At 37.1% G+C, this 14,242-nt stretch overlaps 1 long non-coding RNA gene across 1 annotated transcript in view; it reads left to right on the top strand.

Annotated features, from left to right (window-relative positions):
* LOC145690298 (uncharacterized) overlaps window positions 1-14,242 on the top strand; it is a 159,132-nt gene that overhangs the window by 121,340 nt on the left and 23,550 nt on the right. The gene's annotated exons all lie outside the window — the stretch shown is intronic.

The raw sequence follows: 14,242 nt of genomic DNA, 5'->3' as shown, positions 1-14,242 counted from the left end.
TACGGTTCCAATTCTTAAAAATCTGCTTATAACACAAAGAACAGGTTAATAATTGTATTCTAAATCATGCACTACATAGTAAATGACAAAACTGCCGGTTAGCTTTTACAACCTTATAGATATTATACCACTAATGTGCATCGAAACAATGTTAAAATACTACTGTTGCAGATAAAGTCCTCCCCACGATTATGCCCATTAGGAAAGGAGACTATGATTAAGGCAAGTGAATGATAATGGAATAAGTGATGGAATGAGAATGTGGGAGAAAACGGGAGTAGCTCGAGAAAACCCACGGACACCACACATTACTTGGCCAGGGATTGAATCAGGGATCAGAAGTACCAGAGATAAGCGGTCTACCACTGACCACTGTGACTGGGTTTAGCGGCGCAAATCTGTCTTCAACATTGAGGGGGGAAGGGGGCGGACAAGTAGACAGTTTCCTTTTTTTTTTGGGGGGGGGGGTTAAGCGAGGCTCAAAATAATTCTGAACTTGAAAAACAATCCTGTGCAGGATCAGCGAGCGGAGTTGTCTTCAACATTGGGAGGCGGGCAGATTTGAGGCTTATTCTGGGGGGGACATCAATTTCATCTCACTTGACTTTGTGGCAATCGGACACAAATCTTCACATTCCCCCCCAAAAAAAGTACACATTTCAAATCGGATTATTGGGGGTGACAGTCCCCCAGTTCCAAGATGTCCCCCAGTGTTGGAGGGCACATGTCCCCCTCATCCTGCCGGGTTTTGCGCCAGTGATTGGGGTTAGTAGTTGTATAAATGATTGCATGTGACTGCTAACCTACGCGCAAGTGAACATGTGGCCTTTGATATTCTCCACGTCCCTGCTTACAAGGTAAGGGAACAGCTAAGTCTTTGTTTGAAATTAAGGTAAGATGTTTCAACATATAACAAGAAAGAAAAAAATATAAGTAGTAATTGCATAAAGGGCTACTGTTAGGAAAAATCAGGCAATAATCTTCTAGTTATAAATAACACTTTTTTTTATCAACAAACTGAAAACTGTCAAATATTGGCAAAGAATAACACACTATTATCGCTGCGTTTTTTCAATATTCTCGGAAACTATACATGAAACGCTTACTGCAGACAGGAACTATGTTCAACACTTAACACATTTCCTTTTTTGTGACGATAATGATTTGTAATAAGTCTATGGATCGTTTAGCACCAAAATGACACTTGTCCGCTCAATAACAATGGGCATTGCGTTGCCTTCAATATTCATGTTATGGTGGAAATATCGTAAAGATAGTTTTCTTCAGTTTTTTTACTTCTGCGAACAATACGAAACAGAGCCGTAACTTAGGTTTTTTCTGGGGAGGAAAGCATTAATATGTGTATTTAGGCCCATAGAAAGTTGTTTTTCTAATTCTTGGTCCCCCTCTTTCCATCTTTCTCTTACTCTTGGCCCGTTTCATGCATGACAAATTAATTAAGGGGACAATATTGACAAATTTCAAAGCCACACGAATAAATATTATTTTAGGGCTCCTAATAGTAGACATTTTTTTTTACTGAAATGGGCCCACAGCTCATTTTTGTTTTATTTACCTTTTGTGTGCTGTTTTGTTTATGTAATGTACTGAACCTGTTTGATGCTTCATTTATAATGTCATGTTCGTATCGTATATGGAGTAAGATAATTTTGTTTTAAAATGCCCCCTTCCCACGAACGCTGGGGAGCTTCTCTGGGGGCCAATTGGCCACCCTACTCTCACAAGTCACGGCCCTGATACGAAATGTGGACATGTTTGCTTTCTGCAGTAACCAGTTTACATGAGAATTTACCATCAAGCATGGTATTTTGTTGCGCTCGATATGGTCTATCACCTGATGCATGTCTTAGCTTCAAACAATATTTTAGTTAATATTTAAGAGTTAATGACAATTTTAGGCTATATCTCATGAATCATACAATGTACTGTTCTCTTTGCTGGTATCATAATAAAGAGCTTAATATGAGGGCATTTTAAATATGAATTTCACATGAATAATGATTTTTTTTCGTACAGCACCAATTTTACGTTTAAAAATCATTGTTTTTCATTTTCTCGAAAACTACGCATGAGGTCTTAGTATCACGCATATTACTTTATTCAGCTCAACAAGATGTATCGATTGATACCGTATATGTTTCATTTTTGGACAATATTTTTCTCTTCGTTAAAGGCTAAACTAATCAATGAATTATTCGTCGTTGTCTCAGTGAATTTCCGAAATTTGTCCTACAATTACCATCGACAGTTACACAGTTGTAACCGGAAATTTTGGATTTTCTTTTTATCACTTTCGGGTTGAACAGCTAAGTACAAGTCGAGACAAAAACTCATTCTTGGGACGTTGAATGTATGTACAAAAGAACTTCTTTTCAATATCTCTTACGATAATTGCTATATGGAAATAAGTATTGACATCGGAAGTAATAGTAAATTTCAACCATTTTCGGTTTTCTTAGGATGTTGCGGGTGGTGACAATGTGTTTCCTTGAGATGCTGAATCGATTAATAAAAACTGTTTTTGCTATCGGTTTTCTTCTATGATGGTTGATTTCTACAACTTTCGGTTTGAATACCGGGTTAACAGAGAAGATGGAACCTATTCTTGAGACGTTGAATCGATTCTAAGAAAATCGCTTCTAGTTATTTCTAACCGATTTTGCTTTGATTCCTGCTGACAGACAAATGGACGGACATAAGACATGCAACAGTTACGCATAGCATAGCTTGGAAATGTAAAAGAGAATTTTATATAGGCATGTGGGGAAAGGTCCACTTTCGAGGCCATCTATCAGTTTGAAATGTGAGATCATCATCATCTCTTACAATTTGTTGGTTTAGTTCGTTAACACTCTATGTATATAGGGTATTAATGAATTAAAAGTTCCCGGAATTTTGTAGCTCTTTATTAACCATAATATAAGCACGCATTTTACTTGATTGCCTTCAAAGGAAGCACCATCAGATTCATATACACTTGCTTCACTGCTTCAGCAATTCTTGGAAGCACCGACGAAAGCCCTCTTCTTGCATCTTCCAAAATTCAGCCGTTCTTTGAGGTCCATTTTTGGGTTTGGCAAGAGTAAAACATCCATACGTGATACCGTTTTATAGGTTATCAAAGTCTCCGAAGCAGATTTTCTCCAATTTACACATAAACATTATGTTTGCGCGTTGCTCGATCTGTGAAATTGAACCAACTGATCACCATACACATTTCCACACTTGTTCGTTCAGCTAAATTATACGTACACAGTCTGTTATGACCTGTTCACAGTTGTCAAATTCATAATTAGGCGACGTAGTAACAGTACTGTACCGGATTCATTGTGATTGTGTCGCAAACGCCAAAACTACATCACCATTGCGGGAACATTTTGACTGCTTCTCGTATATATATATATTTGGTCTAGGAATTAATTCGTGCGGGTGGACAGGAGATGGCGCAACGAACGGAGCGTCCCACAGTTCCGTGTATCCACACATGTGTTGCAAACCCCTGTCATCGCGTATCGTTCGTAGTATAGGGCAGTGGATTAAAGCGTCAACAACACCAGTTTGTAGTTAAGTGAACATGGCGCAATTTGTGCCTGATAAAGTGTTTTTGCGGGGTGTCCTGCTGCATTACTTTAACATGCAGAAAAGTGCGACTGAAAGTCATCGTATTTTGGTGGATGTGTATGGTGACCATGCTCTAGCTGGGCGAACGTGTCAGAAGTGGTTTGCACGGTTTAGAAGTGGTGATTTCGGCTTGGCAGACCAAGAGCGAGCTGGACAGCCAAAAAAATTTCAAGACGAAGAATTGACAGCATTGCTCGAGCAGGATTCGTGTCAAACGCAGGAACAACTTGCAGCCGCATTAGGCGTTGATCAAACAACAGTCTCCAAACGCTTGAAAGCCATGGGAATGATTCAAAAGATGTCACATTGGGTTCCACATGAATTGAAAGACAGAGACGTTGAAAGACGAAAAACCATTTGCGAATTGCTGCTTCAACGACAGAGCAGAAAGGGGTTTCTGCATCGAATTATTACGGGTGATGAGAAGTGGATCCATTACGAGAACCCTAAACGAAAAAAGGCCTGGGTGAAACCAGGTGAACCAGGTCCATCACAACCAAAACGAGATATTCACTGTGCAAAGGTTATGCTGTGCATATGGTGGGATATGAAAGGTGTGGTGTACTATGAGCTGCTGCAACCGGGTGAAACTATGAATGGAGAACGTTATCGACGACAATTAATGCGTTTGAAGCAAGCTCTGGCCAGAACACGACCAGAATGGGAGAACAGAATGATAAACTTATTGTTCAACATGATAACGCTCGCCCACATGTCGCAAAACCAGTCAAAACCTATTTAGAAAATGTCGGATGGGAAGTTTTACCCCACCCGCCGTATTCACCAGACGTTGCTCCTTCGGACTACTACTTGTTCGATTGCATGAACAACGATTTGATTGGACAGCGGTTTACTTCTTCAGAAGATATCGAAACATGGGTCTCTGACTGGATCGCTTCCAAGGATGAGGACTTCTTTCGCCACGGAATCCGTACATTGCCTGACAGATGGGCGAAAGTGGTGGCTAGCGATGGACAATATTTTTCTTAAGGTATTTATGTATTTTGTGTTTGTACTACAGCTTCAATGTGTGCGTACCAACCGCACGAATTAATTCCTAGACCAAATATATATATATATATATATATATATATATATATATAATAGACAGACAGAGAGAATGAGAGGTGGAATATATAAATGAGAGATTAAATTTATATAATTTGTTAGTGGAAGATCACATGAATAAGTGTATTATATAACAGTAAAGTCATTAGTTTAATTGAACCTCATGATCTGTATCTTTTTTTATTTATTTTTTTAAAAACATAGACATACGTATATACTTTTCAGTTAGAATGAATGTTATAGGAATCTTGTGTAACACTAATTTCCACATACACACACAAGTTCATGATATCTGACCATTATTTGATAATTGCACACTCCCAAAGCAATGACTGTGTATACGTATATATATATATATATATATATATATATATATATATATATATATATATATATATATATATATATATATATATATAATATTATTTGCTTTTATTTTTTGACGATGTGTTAACTAATATGAGAGAGTGAAGATCATATTATTTCCACAATGACGTAAAAGTAAGAAATTATTGTGGTTATATTTATTTTTGAGGGTATGAAGAACCCAATTAGAGAAAATTCAACATTTGTTGATTGAGGGCAATGAAAAAAATGAGAGAGAGAAAGAGAGAATAAGATGGAGAGGAGGGGGGGGGCAAGAATGTAATTGATATATATATATATATATAATATTGTTTTCATTTTTAATGGGTAAAAGCGACAGAGATACATTTAAACGATTTAGAAAAAAAAAATATTGCGCTGCAAATTGTGCCAATTGATTTTTAATTTGTTAAATACAGGGCGTGACATGAAATAGATCAATGGTAAAGATATTTTGTATGATGTTTAGAAAGTATACAGTATTATTAGAATTTAACAAAAAAAAAATATCCAAACATGAGATATACGAGATATGTTTAAAAAGTATTGAACCTTACTTTTTCCCGTCTTAACAAATGAAGCACAGGAGACATTGTGCAGTGTAGAGGGGACACTCATGCGCAGTCATGATTTTTTCCCGCTCGCAGAAAGCATCAGTCGCGTGCGTTCAGCGAGTGAAGACGTGTAGTTAGCGGTCGTCGCATTTAAGTTTTTTTCTTCTAAAATAACAGAAAAACTTGTTGCACCAATTGTTGCCAAAAGCTTGGCGACACCCAAGCGGAAACCATTCAATTTTGAACGAGAATTTGGGCATGAGAACAGTGTCCGTAAAATTTGACTCAGGCTTTCATCGCCAAACACAACATTCCTGTGTGTCGTCAGGCTCCCTACCAGAGCCCTGCACGGGCTGGGCGCGCCCGTTTGGCCCAGCCGATTACCAGGCCCGGCCCTGCCCATTTCAAGTAATATCAAACTGGACTGGGCCCGAAAGGGGACGGGCACATTCCGGGTCGGACATGCAACGAATTTCTTGTTATGTAACGTTTTACTTTTTTTTACGTACTTCTTTCGTTACATTTATACCCCACAGTTCGAATACTAGATATCAGTCACCACTAAGAACTAGTGATTGCACAAACATGAAGTTAAAGTCATCACATACACATCACAATTACCTTTTTTATTTTTTAAAATCTCCATTAATTTATTATTTTTTTTGTCATAGCAACTCGAAACAAACAGTTATTCGTAGTTACTGCTCCAACAATTACTCAATTATATATACCGGGTGCGTCATTTATAATGTCAAACCTTGATGACGGAGAAACAAAGAGAGAGAGAGAAGCGAAACTTTGCATGAAGCAACTATACAAAGGGGCACATTGGTAGACGTATTATTTAACATTACCGGATGAATAGTGTTGCCAACCCAATATAAAGTTATGATTTTTTTTAAATGGAACGACCTAAATTGCATTTCATAATTGAATTCATCACTGAAAAGGAAAACGAAAGATATGCCACTCGCAGGTCAGTTTGCAAACTTCTCGAGAAATAAAGTTAAATATGTGTCATATTTAAACTCCTTTTGCACACACAAGGAGTGAGGTACACACTAGTTTTGCACAATAATTTAAATATTGGCCAGAACGGTTTAAACTGACACCAAGTTTAGATGGGTCCGTTAAACAGTGTTGACATAACAGAAAAGACAAAAGTCGAGTTTGGATATGGTGCAATAACTCGAAAAATGCCATAAGTACATTACGGTTTAAAATTTATAGATCAATTTGGTATGTCATAAGAAGCATTCTCACGTTTATTTGAAGTCGATAAGTCAAGTACTTACCGAGATATTCGGAATTTTGTAAAATCTGACAGCGTTACCAACTTCTACAGCGCAAAATTCTCAGCTTTTGATGTAAACTACCCTTGATGTAAACTATCCTTTATGTAAACTACTCTTGATCACTTTGAACCAAACGGAACAAGGTGGTAGTAACACGTGAGGCAAAATTTTAAGGAATTTGGACCTATCTACGCCAATCAAATCGCATTCTTCTTCAAACTTTTCCAAAAATGTGCTTGCTGGTATGTCTTCCAAACGGCCACTAAATTTGGTTAACGATCTTATTTCATTAAATCTAAAATGAGAATTATTATTACTAGATGTTTCAAACGTTTAGACTTTACATATGTGCTCTTTCCACGATGTGAAGAATGCGCTTCTCTCTTCTTTCTCAATACTAGTAGCACTTTCCTCTGAATAACTTTCGGGTATCTCACTGCCTTCTACAGCTAACCTGATTCATTTGGTACATTGGCTATGAGGACTGGATCTAAATTACCGGTATCGGATCGGAAACTAATAGGAAGACGGATCGGAAACTAAAGTTGTCAGCTTATGTTAATCGTAATGTATTTGGGAAACTGACTCTTTATTCAAGACTGCAAAATACTATAATACTACTATTACTATTTCTACTACTACTACTACTACTACTAGTACTTCTACTATTAGTACTACGACCACTGCTAATACTACTACAACTGCTACGAGTTCGCGTCAGAGTTGACATGTCTGGTGGTACCGAATTTACCTTCTAAGTACAGAATAAAATGGAGAAATGCTAGTTATTATGGCCGGTCTGCGTAGAATGTGAACCGATGCTTGATCCACGAAGGACAACGGTGGCTCAGTAGGTAAAGCACTTACATCTGGTGCTAGAGGTCGTCGGATCAATTCCTGCTCGTGCTATGTGAGCTTTGTGATGCACAAACACCGTGTGCGTGGGAGTTTCCGGGGTAGTCTCGTTTCCTCCCACTGTTTTCATTCCACAATTGATCCCATCATCATGCATACGGCCTGAGCCGTAGTTACCTAAAGAACGTATGATAAAGTCAAGTACTTGACCTACTAAGTAGAATTTGGTACGCTACCATTAGACCACGGAGGGCGAAACCGTGAACTGGAGTGTTCATAAGATCAGTGCAATTGTAGTAATGTTCAATTAGCAAGGGAAATACCAAATGGTGTTACATCTTCCTGTATTGTTTAAATCACCAAGACGCCAGGGTCGATTAGGTGTTCCTAGAATGTTGGCGCAGTGGTTGGGCGTTCACATCTGGTGCATAGAATCCTTGGTTCGATCCCAGTTCGCGCCAAGTGAACTTTATGGTGGACAAACACCGTATGTGGGGCTTTTCTCGGCGTTCTCAGTTTCCTCCCACTTTATTCATTCCACCATTTAAGTTATTTCTCTTCATCGCCGTCTTCTTTAGCCTAGCCGGCATAACTGTGGGACGTAAAACTCAAAAATTTCATTTTCATTGTTTTGTTTTCGTTTTCTAGTAATAGCAGTAGTGGTATTCGCTGTCGTATTAGTATAGTAATGAGTAGTAGTAGTAATAGTAGTACTATTGTCAAATTACTATTGTCAACATAAGAATTCGTAATTTTATAGATAAATAATTGTTGAAAAAACTCATGTCTGTTACTCAAACTAACATAATTAAATTTATCTTGAAGGGTTTTATACGATATTTTGTTTCTGATAGCGAAAGCTCCCATTGTTTTTAAAATAGAGATATCTTAAGAATTTCTTTTGAATACTTTCTATTTTCTCTTGAAGTGATCTATAGTATGGAGCCCAAACAATGCATACATATTCTATTTTGGTCCGAACCAAGCTATTATACAACATAGAAATAGCTACAGCATCATTTAAATTTCTGGTGTTCCGTATAATGAAACCAAGCTGTCTCTAGGCGTTAAGAACCACTTGAGTGATATGGCTATCAAATGATAACTTACGTGTAATTTTTACGCCTAAATCTTTACATGTGGTAATTTCTTCCATTTTTCACCATTAAGAGTATATAGATAACAATTAATACGCTTTTTCACTCTTGACATTATCATAAATGCACATTTTTTTAATATTGAGCTTAAGCTTATTTTCTACACTCTATTTATATACTAAATCAAGATCTTTTTGTAGTTATATTGTATCTGTAATAAATTTTACTTCTTTATATAATTTTACATCGTCTGCATACATAAAATATTTAGAATGTTTTATTGAAAACTGTAAGTCATTAATATACAATAGAAAAAATAATAACTAATAACAATGGACCCAGATTTGATCCTTGAGGTATTTCCGAGGTAGCTACGTATTCTGATGATTTTGATTGTTTGTATTGCACATAATATTTACTTCTTGACAAGTACGATTTAATTAAATTAAAAAAATGTTGTGTTAATCCATATGATGATAATTGATTTAAAAGTATACTATGATTTATTTGGTCAAAGGCTTTACTAAAATCCAAGTAAATAGTATGTGTATTAGATTTGTTTGAAAATGAATTGTGCATACCTTGGACAAAATTAATTAACTTTGTAGTTGTAGATCGACCAGGGTAAAATCCATGTTGATTGACATCTATAAAGCATTTTACATGATTAAAAATTCTACCATATAGGATACCGTATGTTCCAAAAGCTTAGCCGAAGCGCAAATTACAACAATTGACCTGTACTTTTCAATATTGCATCTATCACCCGACTTACATATTGGGCAAATTCGTGTTATTTTACAGTCTTCAGGAAATACTTGTTCTTATTATAAGATTAAAGATCTAAGCGGATGTACATAGCGGACGCATTAAGACATTTGAACATGCTTTTAGTAAATATGGAGGTATTCCATCTGGATCAAATGAACGTTTTGGTTTCAGTTCTCTTATAGCATTTTTATATTCAACATCAATAATTAAAACTAATGACAACGAGTTCGGTGATAATGGTAGAATATTTTCGAGATGTGTACGTTGTACAGAGCTATCTGTGTATGCAGATTGAAAATAGCTAGCAAATCATTTCGCTATATCACTCGTAGTTTCAAGGGGAATTTCTTGAAACTTCATTGATTAGTTCCTTACATTACGATTTACTTTTTTATTAAGAAACTCCAGAAAGATTTTGGATCAGATTTTATATTATTTTCTATTTCTCCTAAATAATTTGAGAATGCTTTATTAATCATAGTTTTTACTTTTTTCCTTGCTTGCCTAAATAATTCCTTATATTCTTCCGCTATCGCAATATGTTTCCGATAGTAATCATTTAATTTTATCATTTTAATGATTTCTTTCGTAAACCAATATGGATATCTTCTACTTGTTCCTTTTCTTATTTTCGGAATCGTACTAGAAAAAACCTCATTAATTTTATTATAAAATATGCTAATAGCTACTTCTACATAATCTGCATTATACAAGGCAGACCAATTCGTTACTTACCTAGTCAATACTGTTTGTCTACATTACAGCCTAATACACAGCAAGAAAAATTGACAAGTAAGGCATTTTATCTATGATTTACCGCAGTTATACATACAGAACAATTATCTACAGTACATACTGTGTTTCACATATTCACCAAAACCCACTTAGATGCTTATATTTTTACATAACACAGTAACTTGTTGGAGGCACTCATCACTGTTGTCCCGTTAAAGATGATTGTAGGCATAGTCTTTGTTACAACACGGTGTTTTGTGTAACTCTTCGCATATTTTGCTGTGTACGCAAAATAACCCAGAGCTTACTAAAGGTTGCACATCGAGTTCCGCCCACCGACCCACTCGGTAGGCCTACATTGACCTTTGACATTAGGTCAGGTAGTTTTTTGTCTCGAAGGGGACATTCTTGTTCTAGACTCAGTTTGGCTCTAAACGTAGATATCTCTTGCCTCGTGGGCGCACTTTTTTGACGCTGCCTCGGACACTGTGCGTCCCACACTTTGACTCTGGCAAGGGGTGGTTGTTGTTAGAGTAGCTGAGGTTCTGATGACTTGACCAAAAGTGTACAACATATGGGACTTTCCTCTATGTAACTTTAGTTGAGTTGAGTTTTTGTTTAGCGTCCCTTTCACCAGCGGGGCTATATGAGATGTGGACCTATTGATTAACGTGGACTCCGAACCATATGAAGTCCCCCTGGGAGTTGATTTATGCATAATGAAATAAGTAGCAGTGTCATGTATATATCGTTTACATTTCTCAATTAATACTGGAGCCGATAGGTGTAGTAGATTTCTATCACATCCGGTTTTAGTAGAGAGATTATACTGGAATTGAGATATATTCTCAAGACGGTTAATTGATTGTAGAAAACCACTTCTCGCTGTCTGTTCCGTTTTTGTTCTATATTATGATCAACGTTAAAACTAGATATCGTTGCTTTCTACCGTTTCCGGTTTGGATAGAAATGTAAGAAACAAGATGGTAACTATTCTTAGAACGCTAAATCGATTCCAAAAACGCTTATTGCTCTGTCTCTTATCGTGTAATGCTCTATGCAGAAAAGAGGTCCTTTGTGGCTATGTGCATAATGTACGCACTTTTGGCACGGGAGACGCGGGTTCGGTTCCCGGCAGAAGCTTATGTAGTTCGGATCCTACGTTCAAGTATAGGTCCACGTCTCTTACAACCTCGCTGCCGAACAAAACTTTACATCACATATTTATGCAGATCAATATTGAAACCGGAAGTTGTAGTTGACTTTATGATTTCGGATTTAGTAGAGAGTTACGGATGGAGATGTAAGGAATTCTTGGGAAGCTTTAATGCATTCCACGAAACTGGTGCTCACTATCTATTACCGTTTTTGCTCTATAGTGATAAATGTTAAAACCGGAAATGGGTGTTTTATTCCACTTCCGGTTTGAGTATAACTTTCTGACCCTCTGATTTCCGGTTAGACATTCAAACATCCCGTGCAAAATCGATTGTGATTTATGAAGCAATGGACAAACACAGTAAATAGGCATATAATAAGAATTTTAGTAAACCAGCCTCCTTAGAAATAAAATGTTAAATTTAGTTATCTGTTTTGATTGGGGGAAAGGAAGGCGGAGTTTGTTCAGAAATTATGAGTTTCTTACTACTTAAGAATAAAAGAAAAAAATTGCCTTTCTTTTGTAAGTTTACTGCATTATGTGAGAAAAATATCTAAATTCAAATGGTGTCTCTTAAACGATATCTATCTCCTTGAGTTGTATTCAACACTTACAACAGCATTTATAGCTAGAAAAATAAACACATAGACACTCGCGTAAAGGTAACACAAACCGCATTGCCCCGCTTCATGTGCTGTAGGTGTTGATGAAGGGTGAATAGTGAAAGAATCGCAGACTAAAGATAACATGGTCACCTGCTTGGAGGGAAGACATTTCGAAAGAATGGAAACGGCTGAGGTTGGCATTTATAATGCTAATAAATTTGTCCTAAGTTCAGATAGTGGCAACGTCGATAAAATAGGTAACCACAGGAATCCTCCCCCTTTCGTCTTTCTTGGCCTTCAAAGGAGATAAAAGAGGAGATACGAACCGTTGAAGACTCGACGGAGATAAGAAAGGAAATGTTCTCGGCGATATCTTGACAGGGACAATCCAATATGTCTAATAAAGTAAAACGTGAATAGTAAAATGAGATACATTGCACGGAAAGTAGGTGCTGTACCAGCGCGTATGAAAATACAGTCAGAGTACGTGACGAGGATTTAGGCTATAAAACCAGCTTCTTTGCGTCCTCTTTTTTAAAAAATGAATTGGAATCATTAAATACATTCAAGTGACACTTTTATTTTTTTTCGTACAGTCGTAGCAAAAATTCATACACTACTTATTCCTAAATATGTTTTCGGAACTTCTTAATTTATTTCATGACAGGCGCGCATCCAGAAATTTTTCTTGGGAGCAGGCACTTAGCCAGGGGGTCAAGGGGGTCCGGACCCCTCCCTTCGAAACCAGAAATGAAAAAAGTAAGGAAGTATGAAACAAAAAGAAACGAGAAAGAGAAGAATCAGTGTTAAAAATTAAAAGCTACAGCAAGCTTTTGGTTACTCTTTGTTATGAGGAAATTTGTATTACTTGCAATACATAGTGGCGAATGAGGGGGATAACCTGGAAAAGTCAGGGAATTTGAAATTTCTAGAAAAGTTACGGAATTCTCAGAATTTCTGCTATTAATCAGGAAAGTTCACGCCTTCGAAAGCATACTGCCGTTCCGTAGCAGTGTGGACAATTTTTATCATAACTTTTCGTCATCGCTTCTCTGCACTATCAAATATGTTACTTCAAAAACCGTTTACCACTGCTTCTTTAACCTGTCATTTGGAACATACTGTAGGTGACGGAATAATGAAAACAAAAAAGTTATGTAGAAAGAAATTATGTTAACATTTGATTCAACAGAGAAAGGAACGCAGATATTGTAAAATGTTTTACAATACATTATTGGATATATACGTATATACTTTCTATAATAGTGGATATTTACTTTTTATAATAGTTAAGGTCATAATGAAAGGAAATTGTTATATTTGAATGAACAGAGGAAGACACGTAGATATTGTAAAATCTTTTTCAATATTTTTTCATATTTCTTTACTAGAGATTTCTTCATAGTTTGTTATTAAAATACTCACTCATATGTTTTCAGTTTATTGTCCTAACAAAGCAATACAGTATTTTGCCAGTAAAATAGTTTAGAATGATCGAGATCCTGATGTGATGACCACAGTGTTTCATGTCACGGACCCGGACCCCCCCTGGCTACTTGCCTGTTGGGAGGGGTCCAAAGTTAGCAAGGGTCCAAGATACTACGTCTATATTGTAATGATTTTGGTAGAGTCAATAATGGACCGAGATTATCCCCTTCACCAATTTATTATAAAATACAAAACTTCTTTGATTACAAAGAGTAAAATAGTGTTTTCTCTTGTTAATGTCCAAGTAAGATGAGAATAGGTGTTTTGCACGGTGCCCCTTCTCTCAAGGCAGTCTCCAAGGCACCTGCCGGTTCCGGTGGGTCTTGAAGGATAGCCCTCTCAGCTCAAGGCAGCTTCGCGAGGCTTGGTTATAGAAAGGACCCCTAGTCCAGTGCGACCTCAGGGCGGTGTAGGTGATTTGATCAGTTGGACGACTGATGCTGGGTCCCTCGGTGGTCCTCCTTTTATTTGTCCTCTTCGGGTCCTTCCGTGAGGTCCGTCTTCTTTCGGTGTTCCTCGGTGTCTTTCGTGTTGGCTTCTTTTCTGCTAGGTTGTTTATAATCAATTGCACGTGTTGAGTTGACACGTGCGTCTGTCGTGATGTGGG

The sequence above is a fragment of the Thermobia domestica genome, chromosome 7 (genome assembly GCF_964235325.1).
Source record: "Thermobia domestica chromosome 7, izTheDome1.hap1.1, whole genome shotgun sequence".
NCBI lineage: Eukaryota > Metazoa > Arthropoda > Insecta > Zygentoma > Lepismatidae > Thermobia > Thermobia domestica.
The sequence above is the reverse complement of the archived record's forward strand: the minus strand, read 5'-3'. Positions and strand labels throughout refer to the sequence as shown.